At 48.8% G+C, this 8,405-nt stretch overlaps 1 pseudogene; it reads right to left on the reverse strand.

Annotated features, from left to right (window-relative positions):
- Window positions 1-4,447: 4,447 nt before the first annotated feature.
- Window positions 4,448-5,098, reverse strand: LOC147091654 (histone H2B type 1-A-like; annotated as a pseudogene).
- Window positions 5,099-8,405: the final 3,307 nt, after the last annotated feature.

Here is an 8,405-nt window from a genome sequence, read left to right on the forward strand (position 1 = left end):
ATTCAGGAGATGGTTCTGTGATAGTGGGTTGGCGATTAGGATCAGATCAGCGATGATCTTATTGAATGGCGGAGCAGGCTCGAGGGGCCGATTGGCCTACTCCTGCTCCTATTTCTTATGTTCTTAATCATTAAAATGGCATCTGTGAGACTGAATAATTCATTATTAAATTGTGAATTATGGCAAATTGATCCTTTAAAATTACTGGTTCCTGAATTGACAGATTTAATTTCATTTTAGCTTTTCAGCGACCCGCTTATAAATGAGTGCTTTGTACAAAACAGGGCAGTGACAATGCATCATTTTGTTATATATTTTTAAATTTCAATCTATTTTAAATTAACGATATACTATATTACAAAAAAACACCAGCAAAATCTCAACATACGACAAAAAAAATGAAAGTGAGGGTTAAATAAAGAAAAGATGATAAAACATTTTTAAAAAGAGTTCCGTTCTTTATGCTGTCCATATTTCAAATGTCATTAGTCAAATGAAAATAAATAGTCCCTTCCGGATCTCGTGAGTGGCTCTGAAAAGAGCCTTTGGGTTGAGTTTTTAAGGTGGGAGGAACGAAAGGCTTTATTTGCAGCTGGTGTATTTGGTGGCAGCTTTCGTCCCCTCCGAGACGGCATGCTTGGCCAGTTCCCCAGGCAGCAGGAGGCGGACGGCGGTCTGGATCTCCCGGCCGGGAGGAGATGGTCCGGCGTGCTTGGCCAGTTCCCCGGGCAGCAGGAGGCGGACGGCGGTCTGGATCTCCCAGGAGGAGATGGTCTGGCGTTTGGTGTAATGGGTCAGGCGGGAGGCCTCGCAGGACTCTGAGTGATTGATAGGGAATAAGGCGGACGTCGACCCTTTATACCAGAGGGGAGAAGAAGCTCTCCCGGTTTACCCTTACACAGTCATTCAGGTGAAATCTTCAGTTCGGGTGGATATAAGTCCCGTAGCAGTAATTGAAGAAGAAAAAGGTGTCTCCGTGTCCCAACCACCTTTGTAAGGATATCAAGGGATACGGAGCTAAGGTGGGTACATGGAGTTGAGGTACAGATCAGCCATGATCTAATTGAATGGCAGAGCAGACTGGAAGGGCTGAATGGCCAACTCCTGTTCCTATGTCACCAACATTTCACAACTCAGCCAACACCCCTAAAACAGATTGTCTGGCTGTTCGTTCACTGAAGAGTAATCTTAGGTTGTCAGGTGTTTTGAGATGTCCAGAGGATTTGAAAGGCACTATATAAATTGAAGTCGTGGCAAGGGAGAACTTGTAAACACCCGAGGGTTTTTGAATTCACAGGAGAGCGGATGTTTGAGAAGGCCACGTCCTATCAATAGCGATAATCAGAGGGCTGCCTACTGCAAGTTTGGGCCGAGATCATGCACATTAGATCTGCGGCCGCCGTGCCCAAGAAGATCCAACAGGCAATAAGCAGCATTTTCATTTCAATGCGTTGATGCAGCAGGTCATGTCATTTAGATGTCGATGCTATTTTGTGGCCTTTACCCCATAGGTTCTATTAATTTCGGCCATGGTCGCGGAGCTGTACTTTTGAAAATAAACATTTGAAAGGATCACCTGCAACTTCCATTCTCAAGCATTGTGTTGAATGTTGCTGATAGGTTGTGGGGCTACTCATCGATCTGGGTCCGCACAATCACACACTGGTTCTTGGTGACCAAATCCTATTACCTGGGATGTTGGGAAGTCCCAACATTTCACCAGTTCGCTGGAGACCACATTCTAAAATTCCATTTGTTTATAAGTAGGGCCACCTGGTTTATGGTGCCTGAATTTTAGTACCACGTTTTGTAGCAATTTCGCCAGCATTTTGGAGGTTGTATTCTGCGATACCATCCATTTTTTTACGTTATAAAAATGTAAATTGGTGGTCTTGACAAAGACAATCTCAGCTAGGCTATTAAAAGTGTATCGGAAGCACACAATGGAAGCGAAAATAGCTCATTATTGTTGTTTCAACGTTGATTCTTACACATTCAAGTGGCGAAGACGACTTACCTACCGAAATCATGTCACTAACTAACAGAATTTAAATGCTATCTACAAGGCATCGCCGCAACTGCAGGAGTTCATAAAGACGTTTGTAGTTTCACGATATGCCCATTACAATAAATACTTGCAGCAACAATCATCAGCTGCACGGCAGGATTTGATTTCAACCATTTATAATTTTCAGATAGTCTCATTGCTGAAGCGAGAAATATAACAAAATGAACAATTTGAGGCAAAAGCTGCGGTTGCGGAGCTGGCTGAGGACTGTTGAAAGTGGTGCCCAGGCTGAGGACTCCTGGTCTTCCGATTCTCCCGCCCTACAATCTATCACAGCTCTGCTGCTGTCAATTTAACCACCTTTAAAATAGGAGTTAAAAACCAATATTGGTTCATATATTATATTATTCCTGGAAGGTATACTTAAGGAATTAAAACTCAATCGAATTTTTAATAATTTCCAGTATTGTAATGGGGAAATAATTGGTTTTCTATTTTTCAATAAGGATGATTTTGGTCTTATACCATCGGGTCAATTGCAATGTTCCTTTTTTCACACACCCAACCCTTCGGTCCGGCTCTTTGTGAATGTTTTTTGTGGCTCTGAAAAGAGCCGTTTGATATTGAAGGTATTCATCCTCTGATTGGTCTCCCCTTCAGGAGCTGTCCTCTTGCTCTGAGCAAACTTGGCTTTCTTTCTCCGACAGGGAGGTCTCCTCCTGAGCGGGGGTTTGGTCCGCTTCCTGCTCCGGTTGTTTGGCCAGCTTGCTCGGCTTTGCACGCTGGCGTTTGCCTTTCCCTTCGGCCCTGGCCGCCTTCCTGCCCTTGGGTTTGTGGGCGGTGGCCCTCCTCGCCCCCTTCCTGGCGGCGCCCTGTTTCTGGGTCTTCCTGGGCGAGCCTCTGCTCCTGGGCGCCGCTTTCCTGACCGCACCTTGCTTCATCCTCCTCCTCCTCTCCCTGGCGGCGGCGGCGGGCTCCCTCTTGGGTTTCTGCTCCTCCTCCCAGTCGCCCCACCTCTTGCTGAGCCTGAAGGAGCCCGAGGCGCAGGTGCCGGTGGGCTGCAGCATTGAGCCTTTGGTCACCAGGCTCCGGGCCGCCTGGTGGACCCGCCAGTTGTTTCTGGCCACGTCGTAGCCGCGGCCCGAGAGGACCTTCTTGAGAGCCGAGAGCCCCCGGCATTTCTTGGTGGCCGCCACCGCCTCCAGGATCTGCTGGGACACGGTGGCGCTGGGTCTCCTGGCCGGGGGCGCAGTCCTGGTCTTCCTCCTGCTGTTCCTGGCAGGGAGAGTGTCGGCCATGGCTTGGGGCTGGGACCTGTTCTCTCTCTCTCTCCATCTGAGTGTGTGTTGGGGGATGAAGAGTTTCCAGCAGCCGGCGCTATTTAACCAGGCGAACCAGACGCTGCAGAGCCAAAGGTCTCGTCTCCTGAAAAATGCCTGCCAACAAAACACAAAACAAAGTCGCCTTCTTTCCAAAGCGTGTATCACCTCAGAGCAATTATATATCCCCAGAGACATTCTCTCTCGCTCTTTACGGAGGTCACTGACCATCATCAAAGACCCTACCCACCCCAGCCACAGTCTGTTCGCCCTCCTGCCATCTGGGAGACGCTACAGATGCATTCGCACCCGAACGACCAGATTTAGGAACAGCTTCTTTCCCAGGGCTGTCATCCTACTGAACTCCACAAATAAACTCTAAAGCCTGCACATCTGCCAATGCACTTTATTATGTTTATGTTTATGTATTACAAGTCAGATGAATGTTGAATGTTAAATGTCTTAACCTAAATGTACACTCTCGGGAGCCGCAAGCCTACATTTCGTTGTACCGCACTTGTGCACTAACAATGACAATAAAGTTGATTATTGTAATTATTAAGTTCTTCTGAATCTTATGTTTTTTTCATGTATCTTTAGCTCAACTCTCTGTAAAGACTTGAGCGTCTCTTCATCTCTTTCCCCCGTGAAGCATCGTGGGACGTGTTTCGACCTTAAATGTCATTTGTAAATGTGAGCTGTGCAGATTTCTTGATCTGGGGAAATGTGTCCGTCTTATCTCCTACTCCAAGTCGCGGTCTCAATGATTTCTTGTCTCCAAGTTCTCCCCTTCCCTGTACAAAACAAAGGTCTTCCTAAACCGAAATGTGGCGTCACTGAACATTAATGCTTGAGCGACCTCCTATTTTACCCGCTTTTTTCCACAATATTGGCGGTCCGGCAACATTGATCTTCGCTGTACTCCTGGGTTTCAATATCAATGTAGATGGATGAACCGGATGATTAATTTGGCAATTCATTGCATTAACATACAGCCTAACAGAAGTATTTGTTCAGGGGTCTCGGTTTTGTTTTATAGCTCCGTTTTAAGGCTTTGTGAAGTGGCTCTTAATAGAGCCGTTTGGTGATTTAATTGCAGGTTTTATTTTGGGAGGGGGACTCTACTTGGAGCTGGTGTATTTGGTGACCGCCTTGGTCCCCTCCGAGATGGCGTGCTTGGCCAGTTCCCCGTGCAGCAGGAGGCGGACGGCGGTCTGGATCTCCCGGGAGGAGATGGTCTGGTGTTTGGTGTAATGGATCAGGCGGGAGGCCTCGCAGGCGATGCGCTCGAAGATGTCGGTGAGGAACAAGTTCATGACACTCATGGCCTTGGAGGAGATGAGATGCCGGTGTCGGGTCGGGGTGGACCTGCTTCAGCACCTTGTAGATGTAGATGCTGTAACTCTGCTTCCTGCTCCTCCTGTGCTTCCTGTCCCCTCTCCTGGTCATTTTCATGGCGGTTTTCTTTGAGCCCTTCTTGGAGACGGCGCCCTTGGCACCGGCTGTGGTGGAACTGGTGGAAACAGCAGCAGCAGTCGGCATGGCAAGCCCTTCAATTCCTTCTCCACCTCGACTGGTTAATAAAAACACAAAGCAACATCGAAATGGAGCCCGCAACCCCTCCTTTATATACACAGCTTTATCCTAATGACGGATGCCAAATTGTCTATTCCAATTCGCTGATCCTTGACATACCACATGTTCAGTCTGCACAAATCACAGTCACCTATCAAGTTTTTTTTGCCAGAAGCCGCTGCCACGCAAGGAATGGGGAAACCTTAATTTGCTGGAGCAAAACCCCGAAGCTATATATATATATATAAAATCTCATACTCTCATGTGACACGTCCACAGTAAATGTCTTATGTGAAATAAATTCATTCGAGCCACAACAATTCTGGAACTCCCCATAATATACAAGTTAGACGGGTCCCAGAAACTACAAAAGAGATTGTCTAAGAAAAAAATATATGCACTTAATCGCTTCTGTTTAAGAAAGGCCACTGCAATATTAGCTATTTACTAAAACCCTTATGGCATAGTACACAAATGCTAAACCTGAGGCAATTTATTTGGTATTTTAAAAGATTCTCGGGATGTAGGCATCGCTGGCAAGGCCAGCTTGTATTGCCCATCCCTAATCGCCCTTGAGGAGGAGGTGGTGAGCCGCCTCCTTGAACCGCTGCAGTCCGACTGGTGAAGGTACTCCCACAGTGCTGTTAGGGAGGGAGTTCCAGGATTTTGACCCAGTGACGATGAAGGATTGGCCGATATATTTCTAAGTCAGGATGGTGTGTGACTTGGAGGGGAACTTGGAGGTGGTGGTGTTCCCATGTGCCTGCCGCCCTTGTCCTTCTAGGTGGAAGAGGTCGCGGGTCTGGGAGGTGCTGCCGAAGAAGCCTTGGCGAGTTGCTGCAGTGCATCTTGTCGATGGTCCACACTGGAGAGTATTCCATCACACTCCTGACTTGTGCCTTGTAGATGGTGGAAAGGCTTGGAGTCAGGAAGTGAGACACTCACTGCAGAATGCGCTGGAAACATGAGGTAAAGTAGGGCGACATGGATGATCGTATGGAGCAGAAACACCAACACAATTCCAACTCTTAATCCAATGAATACCAATCATTTCTGTGACTATTTTTTCTCCAACTCATTCTAGTCTGCAAGATGCTTCACGACGGCTGCAGCTGGTTGCAAAGTCTCCCGAGAGCTGGAGGACAACCGCCAGGATCATTCGAAGATTCTCGGGCTTATCTTCAAAATGTCAATCGGGAAAGTTGAACAGAAACAACGTCCACAGCAATGATTTAAAAATAAAGATATTTATTGTATAATTCTGGAACAACCTCTTTCATCTGAAGGGTGTGGTGGCTCTGAAAAGAGCCTTTTGTTTCGGTTCATACGGATAGTATTTCTGTTTTGGTTTTCAGTCTTGGCCGCCGCCCGTGGGGCTGCTGCCGCCTTCTGGTCTCGGCAACTCCCGGGCTTCCTGCCCCTGGAGGGGACCTGGGGCCCCCGACGGCTCCCGGGTTGCCCGACAGGCCTCGCCGCCTGGCGGACCCCGCCCGCCCTCTTCTCGGCCTTTCTCCGGCGGGCGGCAGCAGCAGCAGGATCACCGCCCCCGGCCTCCTTCCTCCTCCGCCCCCTGGGCTTGTTCTTGCCGGCCGCACCAGCGAGCCCTCGGTCACCAGGCTCCGCACCGCCTGGTTCACCCGCCAGCTGATGCGCGGCATGTCGTAGCCGGCGGCTCACTCAGCGCCTCCCCCCCTCCTCCGGCTGCTCCGCGCTCCTCACCGCGCCGAGTCCAGCTGCTCCGCTCAGCGCCTCCCCCCCTCCTCCGGCTGCTCCGCGCTCCTCACCGCGCCGAGTCCAGCTGCCGAGCGGCGGCGGCGGCCGCGCCTTTTGTAAGCTCAAGGCGGACGGTCCAGAGGCAACTCCTCCACCGGGACCCGGCGCGTGGCCGAGCGCCACCTGCGACTCTTTCTGTGTGAGTGTGAGTGTGAAAAGATTTGGTTGCATTCTTCAAACCTTCAACCCCTCCCTCTCCCGAGGCGGCTGCATCCCTTTTGGTTGCATTCCTCAAACCTTCAACCCCTCCCTCTCCCTAAGTGGATGCATCCCTTTTGGTTGCATTCTTCAAACCTACAACCCCTCTTTCACCCGAGGCGGTGCATCCATTACATTAACCATGCGAACTAAACTTTCAATTCGGGTTTGCCTCACACTGATTACTCCATTCCGCGACCGGTGGGCGCCGTGGGGACTGGAGTGCATTATCAACCCGGACAATCAAATTTTAATTTAATTTGTTAAGTTTTATTTAAAGTTTTATTAATTTACAGACATTTTGTTTAAGTACCCAATCAAAAGAGTACACCGATTACTCCTCAGATAACGAAGCAGTCCCTGCCCGCCTGCAGCAAGACCCGGACAACATTCAGGATTGGGCTGATAATTGACAAGTGCCAGACAATGACCAGCTCCAACAAGAGAGAGAGCCTAGCCACCTCCCCTTGACATGCAATGGGACTGCATTCTTCAAACCTACAACCCAACACCCACCTCCCCTCAATGGGCAGGTGCATCAAATTTGGTGGCATTCTTCAAACTTTCAATACCCCCCCTCCCCCTCCCTGGGCGGGTGCATCCGATCTGGTTGCGCTCTTCAAACTTTGAATTCGGGCTTGTCTTACACCAATTACTCCTCAGACAATGAAGCAGTCCTTGCCCGCATGCAGCAAGACCTGGACAGCATTCAGGCTTCAGCTGATAAGTGACTAGTAACATTCGCAACTCACAAGTGCCAGGCAATGACCATTTCCAACAAGAGAGAGTCTAGCCACCTCCATTTATCTGCCCATTGTGCAAGCCTGTTTATATCTTCCTGTGTTTTGGTGTAGCTCCCCACATTATTAGCTCTACCCACACCCCCCCCCCACCCCAATTTGGTATCAAATTGATCGATTTTTGTTAGGCAAAGTTATTAAGGGTCACGGGAACAAGGTTGGTAGAGGGGGTTGAGATACAGATCAGCCATGATCTCATTGAACGGCGGAACAGGCTCGAGGGGCTGAATGGCCTCCTCCTGTTCCTATTTGCCAATCAACAAATTTCGACCCTAGATCTCCGATTTCTGAGTCTAAATCATTTATATATATATATGGGGAACAATGGTGGTCCCTGTAGGACACCACTTCCCATTTTCTGCCAGTCCATGAAACGTCCCTTAACTTCGATCCTCTGTTTTATAGCCATCTTTGCTAAAATCACCAAAGTTTAGAACGTAAAGGAGACTGGGGAAATTCTCCAATTTTGCATTTTTAGATTCATTATAGATTTTCATGACTACGTAAGACCAGGTTAAAATTTGGTCACAAACCTGTACAATGGAAGGATATGCTTTTTGTTCCAATTTCTGCCACTGGAGCTTTTGCCCTGCCAAGCACTACCCCTGGGCACTGAAGAAAGCAACCTGGCCTGTTTGTCCAGTTCTCCCCAGGCTGAAGAAGCACGGCAGTCTTGATCTCCCTGGACGGAATGGTTGAGCGTTCGGTATAACAGGCCTAACGAAAAGCCTT

This window comes from Somniosus microcephalus, unplaced genomic scaffold, assembly GCF_052327205.1.
Source record: "Somniosus microcephalus isolate GS21.2 unplaced genomic scaffold, FLI_Smic_1.0 unresolved_chr3, whole genome shotgun sequence".
NCBI lineage: Eukaryota > Metazoa > Chordata > Chondrichthyes > Squaliformes > Somniosidae > Somniosus > Somniosus microcephalus.